At 43.6% G+C, this 18,711-nt stretch overlaps 1 protein-coding gene across 3 annotated transcripts in view; it reads right to left on the minus strand.

Annotated features, from left to right (window-relative positions):
* MAP3K13 (mitogen-activated protein kinase kinase kinase 13) overlaps positions 1-18,711 on the minus strand; it is a 63,748-nt gene that overhangs the window by 28,392 nt on the left and 16,645 nt on the right. The window contains exon 2 of one of the 3 annotated variants that reach the window (XM_054282417.1): positions 17,769-17,914. The exons of 1 other annotated variant lie outside the window; for it this stretch is intronic. The gene's annotated coding sequence lies outside the window, so the exon portion shown is untranslated. Of the gene's footprint in view, positions 1-9,127; positions 9,214-17,768; positions 17,915-18,711 lie in introns of those variants that run through there. One more of the 3 variants, XM_054282419.1, reaches the window with a different exon arrangement.

Genomic DNA, 18,711 nt, shown 5'->3' on the forward strand with positions numbered 1-18,711 from the left:
CAGGCAGTGTCCAAGGCCACGCTGGACAGGGCTTGGAGCAACCTGGGATTGTGGAAGGTGTCCCTGCCCATGGCAGGCGGTGGAACTGGATGATTTTTCAAGTCCCTTCCAACACAAAGCAGCCTGGGATCCCATGTCTGTGATCTGCATGTGCATCATGAGCTCTCCCAGGGAAAGGCCTGGCCAAGGCTGTGCTATTTCTATCTGAGTGATGCTCCTGCTGCAGCAGCCTCCCAGTCAAAAGCTGGAAGCTCCATGTGTGGGAGGACTGTGCATATTTAAGAGATTGAGATTTCACAAAGTGCTGCTGCACACACACAGACTTGAAGGCAGACCCTTGGATTTGAACTGTTTTGATGAGTTCATGCACTCTGCACTAACAAACTTCTTTTCTGTCTGGAAGGAGATTCAAGGCTCAATGTAACTTTGTACAATCACAACTTCTCATAAATTACTCCATTTCCATGCAAAGTATTTTTTTCAGGCAAAATCCCACCACCCTCAGACAAGAGGAGCATGAAATCACCTCTTCTTGAAAGACTGAGGCTGCTCCTCAACATGTCAGACAGCCCAAAATTCAGTTTGAAACTACAGATAAGTGAGAGTTTACCTGAATCACCAAGTGGGTGAATGAGCTACCAAGGCACACCTTGCCTGATATTGTGCCTGTCCCTGGAAACAGCCATCCAGGAGTGTCCCCACACTCCCCCAGATCCACCAAAGCACATGGCTGCCTATACAAGTTCAATATTCCTAAGTGTCTACACAACGGTCAGGTTTGCAGCTGAGTTAAGCCAATGCCTTGTGTGAACCATGACTGAAGTTCCTCCTTTAAAGTTTCTCCTTTAAAGATCTATGCTAAAAATTGAGTGGCAAATCAGACACAGCATTCCAGACAGCACACAAACCAAACCAAACCAAAAGTCAGTGTGCTGGAAAGGTGGTGTAAGCTCAGAGGCCACCACTCAAGTCTTGTGACAGCCCAAGCCTCCAGTAACACTAAGTTTGCTTCCTTGAACACTATTTCTATCTTAGCCAGTGAAGCACAATCTCTGCTTGCACTTCCAGCATGCAAAGGGAATAAAGGCAATTCTCTGATACATGTTTAGGGCTGAAGCAGAGCTGCTGGCAGAAACTATCCAGCTGGGACATGGAACTACCACAGACAGAGGAGATTCCTGCCCAGATCACTACCTACAGCCAAGCCCTCTGGTTTCCTTGCTTTTTCAGTGTGATTTCCTCCTGGCTGCAGTGGGCACAACAAGGTAACTGCTCATCTCCTCACTGATAACACAGCTGGAATTTATGGGTGTATCATCTCAACCAGTGGCTTGTGACAAAGCCTTAAAAATGTTCTAAAATTTAACGAAACGACAAAAAGAATATCTATAAGGCACAGACATCATGTTCTCCTGCCCCTTGTGACTCTCTCTCAAATTCTACAGGGAATTTTTACAACACATTGATGCACAGTCCTCTGCCATTGCTGTACAACTCCAGCACAGGAACAACTGAGAGTTGCTGAATTGGCAAGTCCCAGAGCTTTTGTTGTCACTTCTGACCTTTGGGGTTTGAACTGTGTGGTTTCACTACAAAGGATTTCAACAGACTTTCCTTCTTGGCCTCCTGATGAAGAAAACATTACATGAATGGATCAGATACTCCTCTTTTGCCACACTTTTTACCTTATTTGGAATATAGGCTTGTCTTTTGCGTGGTTGCTTTGAAAACAAAAAGTAAAAGCAGATTTATTAATAGAGAATGAGTTACACATCACCAAAAGGCAAACTCTTTGTTTCCAGGAGGGTTGAATTTTTAAAGTTACATTATTACATTAATTAATGACATTACATTTTTATAAGTTGATAAGAGATAAGTAATTATCTGTTTTGTTAGGTTGTAAAAAGAAATCACACTATGAAGCTTGCCCACATTAACCTGGTATAACCCAGCCCAGGCTATAGGCAAACCTTTAAGCCAACTATGTAGAAGCTCATGCAAAAGCTTGGGTGTTTTTAAGCCATCAATCTCCTTCTCAAGACACTGCTCCTTCAGGGAAGAGCATTTCTTCCCATCTTACACCCACATGAATGCTCAGCCACAACCCAGCCTTATCTTTAAATAGTACAATTACATAGCCAAAACATCATCAATTGCTGATAAAACAAGTGAAAATTCTTCATCTGACCCAGCTGGGATTTCCTGTCACTGCAATAGCTCTGTCTATATAAACATATCTCTACAACAAGCACATTTACCTGGGAAAGTGAAGTCACACTGGCTTTTTTTGTGCTTTACACTGCTCTTTCAGGTTGTCAGTACTTCTGCACCTCCTGCAGAATCCTGACTTGAACACATACTTTTATTTCCTCTCTCCAATAAATATTTGGATGCCACCTCAACATAAGACAACTTTTTTCTGCAGACACCATAATCCCCACCTGAGTGATGTGGTAGCAACTGCTGAGGGCTCACAACTATCATAATAATCATCATCATTTAAAAACATTAATAGAACATTAACATAGCCATGGGCATTATGCACGTGAGACATGTTGTGTGTGTTATCACAACAAAAACCTGACTGTGATGATTTAATTTAACCTTTATTCAATATATTCCATCTATCCAAAAACAGAGATATATCATTTTTGGAAAAGTGATTTTAGCTGTGCTATCCTTTTGTCTGTGGCTGTACCAGTGAGAAAGAGAACCCTGTCTAGCTCAGTGGCCAGAACCCTTTCTGACAATGACAGAAATAGCAGCATGTACCAGCCAAGGAACACCCCTAATGGCTGAAGCCCTGCTCTGTGCAGAGCCAGCTGCAGGTTTGCTTGGCACCTTGCACAGCCCAAGCAGGCCTGGCTGAGGAGGAAGAAGAGGCACCTGGGCTGCAGCAATGGGATGAAGGCACAGCAGCTCAGGAGGTCCATCCATGCCCCTCTCCTGCTGCAGAGCCAAGGGAAGGGGGTGCAGGCAGGCATAGGTGCCCCAGCAGTGCCCCCAGTGCCGTGCTCACAGCACACCGGGCTGGGTCTGTGCCTCTGCACACAAAGCACTGGGCCTGTCTGTGCAAATGGGCCAAGGAATTGTTTAACCAGAGCACCTCAGCACACACTGGGCTGTGGCAGGGAGTTTTGTACTTAACTCTGTGTGGTAGAAGGTAAAACCAACCGCTCTTCATTTTGCATGCCTTTAATTCTTTCTTTCTTGGAACAGCCAGTTGTTCATTGCTTCAGTGGCACCTGAACATATTATCTCTTTAATTCCAGCTGTGATTTTACAAATTATCCCATCCTCCACTCCAACATCCTTTCTCAAGTCTAACAGTTCTCACTTGACCTTCTCACTCTCCATGTGAAACTTGCTCTGAGTCTTTGATCACCTCTTTTCCATTTCTCCTGTATCACCTTAAAGTTATAGGACACAGAATCACAGAATAGTTTGGGTTGAAAAAAAGCTATTAAACCTTAAAATTCATGGGCAGGGACACCTTCCACTAACCCAGGTTGTTCCAAGCCCCACCCAATCTGGCCTTGAATGTTTCCAGGGATGGGGCAGCTTCTCTGGGTAGTTGAGGAAGTCAGACCACAGCCAGGATTTCCAAAAAGGACAGAATGCCACAGAAATGCACAAAGGCACAATGATCATTTTGGCTCCTCAGGATGCTGAGCTAACTTCCAGGGGTCTCTTACTACTAAGATCTCATTATTGAGCAGAAAAAACTATGTCAGGGCCTAATTCTGACTGTTAAGACTGAATTGTGTTTAATCAACACTAAATTGAACTGGTGTTTTATCACCAAAGTTCACTGGAGCCTTCCTACTACTCCCTGCAGGTGGCCTCCATAATTATTACCCTCAACACCTTCCTTGTGAAGTCTCACAGCCTAAACAGAATATTCCTAAAATATCTGGATAAGGGGGGAAGAAAAGGTGGGAAGAGTATGTGTAGTGCCATCTCCAAAGCAGAGAAAAATGTTTCAACATTACCATCCTTTTATCCCTACTCTTATTCCCTATCATTTAACCAGTAATCTGTCTGCCAGCCTGGTGTCTCAGTTATTTAATAGCTGTTTAGCCTCTTTAAGAGCCTCTGCTAAGTATTCCTGCCAAAATCCCAACAGATTGTATCAACCAGATCCCCCTTCCCACCATGCTCCTGTCTCCTCCAAAGATATTTAATAGATTTCCAAAGCAGACTTCACCTTAAAAGAACTGGTGACTCTTATCCCCACATGCAATGTGTGCATCTGCCCTGGCTCTCAGCATAGGAATTAATTTCTACCTCCAGCACCATGCAACAAATGTTTCACTAGAACCTCCTTCAGCATAAGGTCACAAATTTGTGGGGGGTGCTGAAGCAGTGCTTGATTTGGAAAGAGAAATCAAGCATGCATTTCTTTTATTTTTTCACAAGGAATTTAAAAAAAAAAAGAAGCAATAAAAATTCATCTTGGTGAGGGAGAGACCCAAAGAGCCCATCCAGGCTCCTGTGAGTGCAGGGAGAGCTCTCAGGGGCAGGGAGAGCACGTCCTGCTCCACCTGGCAGCGCTGCCAGCGCCGGCTGGGAAATAAGCACCTTACGTAACGGCGTATTTTCAGCACTACACACAGAAATGCTGCCTCTACCCTGCAGAAGGTATTTTTGGATCTGCTAAAATGCTACTGTGTTCTTCCAGGGCTTTGCATTCTTCTGCTCAGAAATTGCATAATCTGATGCCATAGGAAATAAGTGGTGTTGCATAATGACTCTGGTATTGGCTGCAGGGACCAGGGACTGCCCGTTCCTGCTGGAGAGCGGCCCTGCTCCGAGCCCAGGTGCTTGGGGAGAAAGGGGAACCCACAGCCAACTGCCCCAGGGAGCAGGGGAACACAGCAAGGACCTTGCAGTTACCTCACAAAAATCAGGGTAACTAACTCCCCCAATTGCTCTTTGCTCCCCTCCCCGTGGCTGCTGCATGTTGTGAGCTGTGTGCACACAGGGAAGGAACATCAGCAGCCCCACACACCATCTCACTACAGACACAATCCACCACAGGCCCATCAAAAACACTGGAAAACATTCAGCTGGGATAAAGACAGAATAAATGCTGATCAGCCTTTTATACTATGGAATTACTACTGAAATCTGTCTCAGACTAAAATGTAGAAATGACCTTAAGTTACACTCTTCTCTTTCACCGTTCCAGCTGTCTCCATAGTATGAAACAACTTTTCAAACCCAGTCACAGGCTTCAGGCTCTGTTCTTCAGGCTCTTCATCCTTCCCAGTTCTGTACTTTTACCTCATTGACAATCCCCATGCTATTATTGATCCATACATTATTATATTACTATATAATTACTACATGTTGTCATGCTACTATATCATCACTATATATTATTATACTTCTATTACTATGCAACAACAACAGATTTAAGGATTCAAACTGAAATATTCTACAGCAGCAAATACCAGTAAAATTTCCAGTTTAGTTCACAGAGCCCTTACAGCCCCACAATTCCATATTAAGGCACTAAATGTTCCAGCCTTACCAACAAACAGCATCTTGGAATTTCCCCCCCCTTACAGAACTGAAACACCCTATTTTCCTTCACAGAGTAGCATTAAAATTAATTAATGTCTGAAAGATCTTTGAGGATGAAGATCAATATCACAGTGCTGCTTTCAGGAATCCAGTGAATGAATCAAAGTCTCACTTTAATTCACGTGAGGTGTCAGACTGGTCTCAGGTAAACTCGCTCACTCCCACGCTTGTTTTTATTTTTATAGTAGATATGAATTATTCAGCATTTGTAAAGCACATTCAACATGTAAATGCTACTCACACAAACTTCTCAGTACTAAGAGCTTATGTGCTTCGCACCCAGTACTAAACTCAACAGCTATCCATGAAAGTACAACAATTCCTGGGGTAGGTGAAGTGCTCTGGCCCTGTCACCCCACACCAGGTCCATGCCTGTGTGTACCTGCTGGGAAGGAGAAGGACACCTGAAATCCAGCTGGCAGATCTGGGAAGGGAAATGACAGCAGTACTGAGTTGTATTTAGCAAGCACCATACACAGCAAAGAGGATTACTCCTCGACAGAGGCACACAATGCCCTGCTCAGGAGCCTCTGGTAAGCCTGTATTAGTGAGAGCGCAGGGTTAGAGGTGTGAGCCTGCTCCACTACAGCTCTGTGTGCTGGTACACACAAACAACACTGACCTGGGGCTGCTCCTGAGGCTGGCACAGCTCCTGCCACCCAACCCTGCAGGGACCAGCACTCAGACATCCCAGCTGGGCCACTCTTGGGCTGCAGCTGATGGCTCAATACCTGAGGACCTCCTCAGGCCCAGAAGGAGGGCCTGTTTCAGCAGGAGAGTCACAGCTGTACAGCCACATTACTCATTTGGGTGTCCTCCAGAAGGTAACAGAGATGGGGGACAGGACAAGCACCCCTGGAATGAACAGAATGTCTGCACAGAGACCTCCATTCCTTCAGCCCACCAGCCTCTCACCCCTGCAGGACTTTCTCCTTCCTTCCCTCCCAGCACCTCGGTGCTGTGTTACCAACAGCTCCAGAGGGAACAGCACCAACAATCACAACTTCACCAGAGGGTTATAAATCACAGACTTTACACAGACAAATCTGCTCTTCCTCCTGGCCTACACCCAACTGTTGCCAAAGCCTTTGAACCCCCTCCAACCACCTTCTCAGCTGAAGTTGTAGCAGGGAGAGAGCACAAAGGTCAAAGCACACACTGAGTATTTATGGGGATGGGAGTAACTACACACAGAGCTGGTCCTGGCCCAGCCACAGCTGCCAGCTTGGTATTCAGCCCTAAGTGGTCGGTGTTTGGGTGAAATATTTACCCCCCACTACCCAGGAGATGACTGATTTGCTGCAATGACACAAAACAGGAGCCTACAAAAGCCTCTGCATGGGATGTATTTTTGCCAAGGAGGGATAAAAGACAAAGTCCCATAAGCTGGACAGGGCTTGGTGAAGTGCCAAACTCCTGAGAGCCTCAGAGGTAGCACTTGCCTCAGTTGACTCATTTGGATCCAGTTCTGGCTGAGAACTCACTGGAAGTTGTACAAAGAGTGAATCTCCTGCTGCCTTCCTCCACTGGGCTCTCAGGTCAGAGCTTGGCTAAAAGGCTCCACGCACCTTCCCCTGCCTGCCCTGGCCCCAAGGACCAGAGCTGAAGGGCAACCAGCACTGATTTAAAATCTGCTCACACATGCCATGCCAGATTTATTTTATTAAAAAAAAAAAAATTACAACTCTGCCATCTTGAAAAGCCCAACTCTTGAAAATCCACAATCCACTTCTCACATCTCAACTAGAGACAGCCTGGAACAGGTACCAGGCAGCAACAACTCAATCCTAATCAGCCATCTCACATTTGCTATAAAAAAAGTCCTGAGAAAACAGGAAATACTTAAAACTTTTCTTATTCTGCCACTGCTTAGAGCAGACCCATGCTTAAATAACTCCTAATTGTGAAAGGTCTTACCTAGGGAGAGATTTTCAAATAAACCATTACTCAATTTTCTGATCCACTGGAGATAAGCAACTCACCTAGTCTTTACAATAGGAGATGAAAAAGGGAGGTTGAAAATGCAACCAAAAAGCCCCCAAACATGATTAAACCCAAGTTCACCTATAGCTGGGGCACAGTGGGAGTCCCTACCATTTATTCTGTGCTAGAAGTTACTTGCTAATTCCAGGCACAAGGGTCGAAATGAGTGCCAGCTATAAATTTAACTATCAGGCAAGGAGGGGACAAAGACAAATCTGAATGACAGGACCGTTCCAGATCAAAGACTCAGACAGGAGGCCCCAAAGACAGAAAACAAAACTGGTGTTAGAGCAAAACAAACAAACAAACAAAACCTCCACTACATCAAAATCCGGATTTATTTGTGTTTCTCAGCGGAAGGCTGTCACAGACAGAGAGTTCAAAGGGCTGCCTCTCTCTAGAAACAAAACCCGTACACATTCATTCAGGAGCACAACAAAAAGGGTAGTGACAAAAACTTTTAAACCCATGACAACTCTACCCTCCCCATTCTAGGGTATCCCAAGGTGTCTGTGGCTACCCACACAGCAGGTACTGTGCAAAGTGCCCACATTTCCAGCCAGACTGACTGCATCTCTCTCCTTTCAAACATTTTCATGTTTTCTCCCTCAAAATTATTGATCCAAATACATTCCTTCATCTTCTTCTACTGAACAGATTGCCTACTGCTAAAATCAGTATATCCAAACACATGGGCCTGATGTCATCTTTCTCCAGATCTACTTAAAATATCCCATTTTTCATTTACTTAAGGGAGACATGTGGTTTGATATGATTAAGCTACTGCAGCACCTAAACCACCCCCCAAAACAAAAATAAAGAGGAGCTCTTCTTTTCATTGGGAGAAAACATGACATCATGCCCATTCAGGTGAGCAGGAATATGACAAATCTTGCCCCAGTGAACAGTATCGTTAACTGCAAAGGTACTCCCAGCTCCCTCATTTATTAGGAAAATGAGGGGTGAAAATTGTGTTCAGCACATCAGAGACAGCTCAAACTGCTATTTTCAATAATACAGGAGCAAATTCCTACCCAGCTGATTGAAAGAAAAACACACCTCCTTCGTCTCAGAAATAAAATTAAATTATTTAACACTGTAACACATAAGAGGAATTGTCTCATTAGCCCACCAGGAAAAAAAATTACAATGCCCCAGAAAAGCAAAAAATACAATTCTGCCTCTTTACACTATCTAGTAATTCTTAAGTCATTGGATATAAATGGAATATACAGGCATTCTCCATTGCCATTCCCTTCCCCTTTAAAAGGGGGACACAAGAAGATAACGTGCAAAATTGCAAGTGAAAAATGTCCAGCACACCGACAGGCAAAGGCCAGGCCAGCTCTCAGATTCATATGCAGTGATGGATAAATTAAGGTTTCACGTTTCCTCTTCCCTTTCTCAGCATCATTTTTTTTTCAGCCCTTTCCCATCACAAATGCAACATCCATCTGTCCTTCCGAAATAAATGGCGAGAGGGGAACGCTGACCATGAAACACCACACACAAACACACACCCCTCACAGAAACACACTTCCCCCTAAATACTCACAAGGATGAAGATTTCCTATGTGATGCTCCATTTTCTTGTTTTAAAAAGATGGAAGGCAAAAAAAAAAAAAAAAGGCAAAAAAAAAGGCAAAAAAAAAAAAAAAAAAAAAAAGGAAGTGTTGCAAAATAAAAGGAAATTCCACCCACACAATCCTGCAGCCTGCTGCAAAGAAGCACCGAGCGTGCTGACGTCACGGATTCATGAATGGATGGAAATGGGGCTGGATGGAGCCCGGCGGGGCTGCGCACCGGCAGCGCGGCCGCCAGTCCCCGCCCGCCCCGGGCTCCGCCGCCAGAGCCCCCGAGCGGCGCCGCCGGGCCCGCGCCCGCCGCTCCCGGGAGCAGCGCCGGCTCCGCTAGCAGCCATCTGCCGCGGGAAGGAGCTCATCGCCGCCCCGGCTTCTTACGGGATTACAAACCGCGCGTGTTATTGTTAAAATCACTAAATATAAACACGGACCGGGAGGAAGGAGCGGGGAGAACAATAGGAGGCTTGTGTTTGATTGGCGATGCAAATGCACCAGTAAAATAAAAATAGGAGCGTTAACAAAATCTCACATTCGGCTCCAGTCAAACATTGCCGGCAGCGGAAGGACAAGCTCTCAACCCCAGTGAGGTCCGGGAACAAAGATCCGAGCAGGCAGAGTTTCACTCGGGCTATGTAAGGCACGGTGGGCACATCACCCAACCATTTCCACCCCTGTGCCAATCCCAAACCACTGGGATACACTTCAATGGATGCAGAACATCCAAATCTTTGGCAGAGTCCTGCTAACCACCTGCAAGAACAGCTGTGCTGCTGGATATGGACAGGGAAGGAGTGCAAATTCTGCCAATCCCAGTGCCAATCCCAAGCCAGTGGAATACACTTTACTGTCCAGACCAGATCAGCAGAGAACATCCAAATCTTTGGAAGAGTCCTGCTAACCACCTGCAAGAGCAGCTGTGCTTCACCTGGATGTGGACAGGGAAGGGGCAAAAGTTCTGCCAATCCCAGTGCCAATCCCAAACCAGGGGGATACACTTCACTGTGCAGAACATCCAAATCTTTGGCAAAGTCCTGGACACCACCTGCAAGAGCAGCTGTGCTTCACCTGGATGTGGACAGGGAAGGAGCACAAGTTCTGCATTCTTTTTGTACCTTTGAAACATGAGGGAAGGAATGGAGGGATGAGCATGGCAAGGAGTGAAGATCAAAGTTTGAAGGATAACCTGGGCTGCAGGCTCTGCAATTATACCATCTCAGGGCTGACCAGAATTCATCAATTTGGCCTCAAACTCCTTCTGAACAATCTGCAGCCTCAAAATTATTAAGAGACAGAATTTCCATATTTTCACCACACCTCTTCCTAGCCAGTAGGAAGCCATTATGCCAAAACAGGGTGTCCCAAAACTTACTCTGGTGGAGCACATCTGACAAGAATGTCTGAGACAATCCTACCTTTCCTTATGGAAAATGGGTAACATCCCAAAATAAACCAGGACTGGATGTAACAACACCACAGATCTGGGATGAAAAACCAAGGATTTTGTGCCTACTTGATCTCATGTGAACAGCACCACTGATACCAGCTTCTGCAGAGGGAGGAGGAGGGCTTGGATTTTGGACTGTGGTTTCTGAATTAAGATTTATAAATCTGGCTAGGGAAAATGAAAAGGAATGCAAATTTCTGATTACCTACTTTCAAGATCAAAGAAATCACAAATTTAGTTTTGCTTTAGAAATATCTCTTCTTTAAGAGCTAAAAGTCACCAAAGCACAAGATTTCTGCCCAGACAACATCACTGCTGCAGCCGGAGCACTCCTGTGCCCAAGGGGAAGCAGGAGTGGAGGGACAGAGAGAGATATCTCTTCTCCAAAGGGATCACTTTGTGCCCCATTTCCAATCCCAGCTGCACCTGCTGTGCCTCCCTGCCTTGCCCTCCAGAGCCCAGCACTCAGCTTTCCACCACCAAGAGATGGAGACAGCTTCCAGATCTCCCTGGCATTTTCAAAGCAGACAAAAACATTCATTTACTTTCTTACCCTAAAGGGATCAATTCAGGAACTAGAAGGGGGAGTACAGTAGCACATGCAAGAAGTGGAAGAAAAAGAGAAATATTGCTACAGAATAAGAAAAGTCAGAATAAAAATAAAAGGAAATCATTTTCAGAGGTTTCCAAGGGTTAATTGCAGTGACATTTACAAAAAAAAAAAAAATGCAGCAGAGAAAATAAGTGGGAACAAAACCCCAGGAGGACTCCAGGAGAAGAAAAGAGCTTGTGCATAGCATTTCATATTTTTTTGCCCATGGTGGCTTGGTTGGGTAACCCAACACATGATTTCATCTATGCCTCAAGGGCTCAGGTTAAAATTTTTAAACACAAAGGTCCTGAATTTAATACAAGGTAATACCTTAAATAATTGTGAAACAAAAAACCAATCCACATTGTCCTAAAATTGATGGCTGCTACACAATTATGTTGTGTTGCAACAAGGTAAGTATTTTCATAGTACACATTACACAGCTCCTTTGATCAGTAACTTAGTTGATCAATATCAAGAAAGAGAAATTCTTCTCCTTCCTCTCACTCAGACAAAATCATTGGTAAATGCAGGGAACTCAAGTATCAGGTGCCAAATATAATTTGGCTCAGTATTGATGTGGAAACAGAGGAAAAAAATGTACTATATACAACAAGGGTATAAGATACTAAAAATCCAAAGTTCTTAAGGGACCACAAGAGTGCCAGTGAAAAGCTGACAGGCAACAAGATTTCTGAAAGGAATTATGGGTAACCAAGTAACTAGACCAGGAGAAGAAATAACAGGCTAAACTGATGGCAATGGGTGCAAAAAGAAAGCTAAAAGTATTTCTAAAAACTAACTAGTTCACTGTATTTGAAAAATACAAGATAATTAAGTATTTCCAAGCCAATTAATAACTAATAGGAATGTTATACAGCATCTGCTAGGCATAACATTTCTAGTTGGCACATCCTATTGACTTGAGCTCAGTCCTAAAATAATCATTTAACAAGTTCTCCAATCCCTTGACCTTCAATTTTAATAAATTGGTGAACAACTCAAATTGCAGAAGACTGAAATACCAATATTATGCCAATTCTCAAAAATAGCATACATTGTTATTTGTAGGCCTTGGCAACTTGGGAAGAAATCCTAAGCCAACCTTTGACAAGGAAGGATGGTTCTGCTGCCCTGGACCAAGGGCTGAGTTATCCCAGCATCCTGCAAACCCAAAGCAAACACTCAGTGCTTCCTGTGGCATATTCCTCTGACAGCAGCAGAAAATTAGAAAAGAGATGGGAGTGACTCAAAGGTTAATTTCACAATTATGCAGCACTTAGGCTGTTAATAAACCTACTCAGCACACACTTGGAGGCACGGGAGGGACTGGTATGTGAAATTTCCTACCTGGATGAGTAAATAAGTGAATGGAGACAGCAAATGATGCTCTAACAGGAAAACATTTGGGTGAATATTTGCACAGATAAGGTGGCATTTTATTGTCAAGTCCTAAACACCTGTGAAATCTTGAATCCACTCTTCCCAGCCCTAGACACACATCCCTTCTCTGAGTGTCCAGGAAGGAAGGAATCAGAACCACAGAATCAGATTCTTGTTTGTGCTCTCATTATGTCCAGACCTGATCTGGTGCAATTCACCTTCCTATTTTGTAAGGAGCAAACCTTCTATTTCACATCCTTCCAAACTTGCTGTTTACAGAGATTTATGACTGGACCCTATCTGATGCCCCATGCATTCCAGAACTATCAGTTACATGAAACTGGAATATTGTGAAAAAATTGAAAAATTGAACATGCAACATACAGTAGTACAGGCCAGTTTATTTTATTACTTTTCCTTTTTTTTTATAATTTTGTATCTCTCTTACACATTCAATAGGGCAAATACAACACAATTGTATCAATGGCACTTTACTGAGACCAGAAATGAAATTTATGTATTTATCACTTAGGATTTTATCCAGAATGTGCCCAGACCTGGGACTTGAGAAGTCCTCCCTGCAGAGGCAGGTGAGCAAAACTGTAATTTGACAAGACCAGCACTGAGACCTGAGAAGCTTGACCAGAGGAAAAGAGAAAAAGCTCCACAATGGGACATGTGCAACATTCAGAGAAAGGTGAGCAGCACTTCCAGCCAGGAGCCCTGTTTGGAAAAGGAGTCTGTTTACAACAGGACAGCCCTGGTGATTTCAGACCCTGTTCCTGAGTCACCACAGTCCAGAGCCCATAGCTGGGAGAGGAGTCCCAAATTAAAGGGTGAAACAAAGCTGGGGATAGGTTTTGGTGCCCAATTGCTCCTCCACAGGCAAAAGGGCTGTGCCCAGAACACGGCTCAGAGCCTCTCAGATCAGAAACTTGAGATCAGAAACTCTCTGAACAGCAGCTTCAGTGAGCCACCAAGAGATCTCTGAATGTCAGAATCACAAGGTTGGAAGAGACCTTCAAGATCATCGAGTCCAACCCATTCCCTGACACCTCAGCTCTCTGGCTCTGCTTAAACACAAAGGCAGGGAGCTGGAAACAGGCACAGACTCCCAGATCTGCAATACCCCCAGGGAAAGCTCCCCTTCTCATAAGTGTATCCCTAAAAGCTACTCAAGAAAACTCAGAGACACTTGTACCACCACTGCACAGTCTCCAAATCCAAGTCCTACAACTGCTGCTACCCAGAGTGAGGTTATTTACACAAAGCACCTTCCACACTGTTGCCTGGTGTGTTTTGAGTGTGCTCAGGATGGGTAGGAGCACACAACAACTACAAGGACTTCCTCTAACCTTGTATTGCCTTCAGCAACACTCCAGGAACCAAGAGTAAAGTAAAATAAAGACACTAAAGGTACTAAATGACAAGGCAAAAAGCACTATGTGTTTAGGCATGGGGTTAGTAAGGATTCCTTTTTTAAAGAGTTTCTGAGTGGCTTCCTCTCCTCTTCCCAGGTGAGCCTTGCCTCTGCAGTTCCAGTCTGTGCAGTTTTAGGAGGAGAGATAACACTGTAATGTTCAGAACATGCACTGATGAGGCTGGGAAAGTTCAAAACACTACATTTGCAGACTACCTTCTTCTGAAGGATGGCAGCCCAGCTCCTGGGACATAAAAGAGAAGCTCTGGAATTCCATCAGGAAGGAAAATGGTGCTACATAAGAGACATCACAGCTGCTGATGCAGCAAGTGAGCAACAGCCTCCCCAGATTGACAGTGGTGGTGGCCAGCTGAGCAGAGGCCATGAGAGAAAACCAGATCTATTTATTCAGGGAAACAGGCACAAAATAACATCCCTCCCAGAGAACAGGCTGAAATCAAGTCTTCCATAATAATAATTAACTCTAATAGGGTTCCCAGCAGTGAGAAACACTGAAGAAAAGAATTTTAAAAATAAGTATTCATCAATAGCAGTTATAAGGGGCACATGTAAAGCCAGCTGAGCCTCTGTCAATTTTCCTCTGGCAGGTGAGGAACCTGCAAAGAGCAACAAGAGCTGACAATGAAGCCTCAGTATCAATGGAAAGAAAGTCCTATAATTTATGTTGTTGCCACAAAAAGACATGCATAAATGGGAAGCTATTGCAGGGAGGAATTAATGAAACTGAAGAAGTGATTAAAAAATGCAGTCCAATTCCCCAAGGTCAAGTGTTGTTCAGAGAAAAAAAATCACCTGCATAAATATAGAAACAACTGCTGAGCAGCTGCACTGTAGATAAGGATTGGGGACGGAGAGGATCAGACTGAGCACAAATTATAAATATCCAGTTGTCACAAACAAGGCAACTTCTACCCATTGACAGGAATACAAATTCCTGATCCTCTCAGATTTGATGAAGCCTTGGGGAAAGTCCACTTTTAGGAAAGGCTTGCTGGGATGTGAGAAACCATCCCAAGAGAATGACAAGCAAAGGCAGTCAGGTCACCAGGTGAGCTCTGAGGGATGGGGAGCTAACTCAGTGAGGTGGCTCAGTCTGGACAGAGTGAAATGAGAAGATAGGAATGAGATATGATATGTTTCTACTAAATGCACAAATAGTTTCTTCAAAGAAACAGGGAAGTCCTGCTCCACACCTACAGTGACCAGGAAAAGCAATGGACTCAAAGTGCAGGAAGAAAAAAAATACTTAGGCTGTGAGAAGAACTTTTCTAAATGGTAAACAGCTCCAGCCTAAGGAACTTAAGTTGTTTCCTCTATTAGGAAGGAAACAAAAACCATTTCACAAAAGCTGTCCAGCAATAGTGATATTGCTTTGATGCAAAAGATCAAGATGAACTATTGGAACCTCTGAGGGATCTTCTCTGAAGATACTGAGGCACTGAAAGCTTTACAGAAACAGCAGAAGCTGAAAAATTCCTCTGATCTTTGGCAGTGCAAGGTCTCACCAAATTTAATCTTTCTTGTCCTTGCTACTGTTACACAACCCCTTCGAGGAGTAATATTCAGATTTTCTACCAAAAAACCTACAAAAACTGCAGAAAGCCCATTAAGAAAGCAGAACTCAAGTCATGAGACTGCCACAATAAGGCTCTATATTTAGCACCAACAGTTTTCTCTGTAGTACTGTGATAAAGTTCCTTCAAGAAGAGTGGATCAGCTCTATGTAAATATTCCCAAGGCAAACAAAACCTGCTCAGCATCTTCCTCCCAGACCTATGTCACTCATGAAGCTTTCAGTAGGTTCTGCCTTTTTTTATCTCCCTCCCAAGAGGCTTCTGCTCCCCAGTGCTCACTGCAGACCAGAAGAGTCCTCTTGATCTGTGTGAGGTATCACAATGCAGAATTACTCAGTTCATGAGTTGTGGCACCACTTTAAATAGCAGAATATTGGAGATTAGAATTCCAAACTTGTCAGCAGTGGGGTTTGGTCCTTGTTTTCAACCACAACATTGGACACTGCAGTATTGATGGAGAAATCACCCCAAAGGGATCACTGCAAAGTGCCCTGAGTATTTTCTGAATTAAATCACAGAACTGATCTTAAGGGACAAGCAAAAGTTAAACAGACTTCACCCAAGGGGCACATCAAACTTTGCCATTGTGCTAATACTCCACCTCAAACCACCAGCTTTGTATTGCACAGCTTCGTATTTGCCCATCCTGGGAAAAAGCAGCGCCACATCAGTAAATTCAAGTCATGGCTAAGAGAGGCTGACTGAGAGCCAAGTTCAAAAGCACATCAGCTGAAGCATTAACCCTGGGACCCTCCAGAGCTTCACAGAGTGTTCTATAACCTCCAGTCCTCCATAAATGTCACAGTCCCCCTCAGGGCCAGACCTTCCATCCTCAAGCCTCCTCTACTCAGCACCATCATACAGAGCACTCCCTTATTGAGTGCCTTGCCTATTAACCACAAAGAATCAGATCAATTAGAAGCAACTGATGAATTGTCACTGATGAAGCAAGGACAGAGTGGTTCAAGCAACTAATTGCTTTCACAGAGATGGAACCAGGTTCAAATCAAGGGAGAATTCAATTCTTCAGCAAAATACTTCACCTTAATTATAGCTCGTAACAAGAGACAGCCAGAATCTAAATATATGGATGCTCTGCCTCTACAGCACCCACCACTCCTCACAGAATGGGTAAAAATTGACAGCTTTTATATTAAGAAACAAATCCCAAAATGTAGCTCCAGCTCACATCTTCCTGCAATCCCACTCAGAGGTGGCTCAGGCACATCCTAAAATGATGTATCTGTAGCTTTCTCTGCATGAAGCATCTCTGTACAACAAAGACCACACAAATGTAAAGATGTGTAGAACAAACCATTTTCAGTCTCCTCGAGCGAAACAACTACTTTTTCTTGCATTACACAGATACTCAGCCACTAACTGAAGAAAACTCTAGATAATTTTATAGATAAGAAAAAATGATTTTTCAAGCAGCATCTACAAAGAAACAAGCAACTATTTTTTACATATTTTTCTAAACTTAATTCTCCAAAGCTTACACAGTTTTTATAGAATTAGCTCCTTTTCAGTTCTTCATACAGACAGATATATGAGGTTAGCTAACATACAGGTTTTACCACTTAATTTTTAATACATAAAATAGATGTAGTTAAGCTAAAAAATTGCACATATGACACAGAATCAAGATATGATATATTCCTAGGAATGACAATATCCAAAACAAACCATGAATTTCTGGTTTTCTGGAACTTTGCTGGTGTCTCTACTCCAGCTACAGCAGCCTGGAGTCCTCTGAGAATCTGCATTCTCCAGCTAATCACCAGGGAAATACCATGTAAAAGTACTCATAAAATGGAAAATAATGTGCTAAAGCTGTCCCCTCACAAAATCAATACACCTGAATTAATAGATTCAAATGCTTTCAGACTCCAAGTTATATTAGAAAAATGTAAACACTAACTTCACCTCCACCTATGCACCCACCCCTTTGGCACTTATCCCTTCCTGCTACTCCCATGGGAGCTGGATCCCATCAGGCCTCTGCAGGTTCAGCAGGGAAATGGCTTTGGACACAACATAAAACAAGAAGGTGAACTCAGCTCATCCCTATCTTAGAAAGGCAAGTGTATTTAGAATTTTAGGAGTGAGCACATTATCATTTGATATCTCTGAGTTTCTGACCGGTTACTACAATTTGAGTATCAACAGCTGCTGGTACCTGATCATTGCTCCAGATGCACTGGAAGCCCATGTCCTCTCGGCTCACTGCACATGTGCCTCCTCTTCAAGTCACAGAAATCAAGCTGTCCTCGGAAGCTGCACCATGGGTAGTGTTTAGCACAGTCCAGCACTGAATTCTTCTCTCTGGAAAGAACAAGGAAGCTCAGAATCCTGCTGAAGTGCACTGAAAAAATGCTCCCAAGACCAAGCCAACACATCCCCGCAGCACATCGTGATGTTACGTGGCACATTCGAAGGCAGCAGAGAACATCCAAAATTAAGTATGCGCTTTCAAAAAGGAGCTGGGAGTAGAAAAATACCTCAGCATATTTAGTACATCCTTTCTTAGCACAGGCACACACTCCATAATCCTTTTATGGTACAATTTTAATCTAAATTAAGCAAGTAGCTCCAGTAAAAGAGCTCAGAGCTTTCCACGTTACAAAATTACATCAGGATTGGATTAGCCTGTAAAATAACATACATCAAGGTAATCTATTAAGGATATTTTACACTAATTTTATACTCAAACTCCAAGCTATTTGTTTTCCTAATTTTAAGCAAATTTTAGGAAAAGCATAACTTACTTCAGTCCTCCTACGTACATACAACTCAAAATATCATTATTCCTGTTACTACCAGAACCATGCAAGGAGAGAAACAACAACTACTGAGACTCCCAGTCCTGAGCCCACTGCACTTTTTCCACCCCCACACCCCTCTCCCCAAATTTAAAGGGCTGCAAGACTTAGCCCAGCTCTACTTAAAATTGAAGATAAATCAACACCTTGAAATTACAGAACTTTAATGCAAACAAGAAACTACCCGGTCTTAAAAGAGTTTCTCTCTACCCACACATATGGTTTTCCTTATATCCTTCAGCAACCTTCAGACACAACCAAGCTACTACGACACTGAGGAAGAGGGTTAGAAATATCAGC

The sequence above is a fragment of the Melozone crissalis genome, unplaced genomic scaffold, assembly GCF_028551555.1.
Source record: "Melozone crissalis strain CALT ecotype California unplaced genomic scaffold, PUWL_Pcris_2 ptg000034l_1, whole genome shotgun sequence".
NCBI classification, from domain to species: domain Eukaryota; kingdom Metazoa; phylum Chordata; class Aves; order Passeriformes; family Passerellidae; genus Melozone; species Melozone crissalis.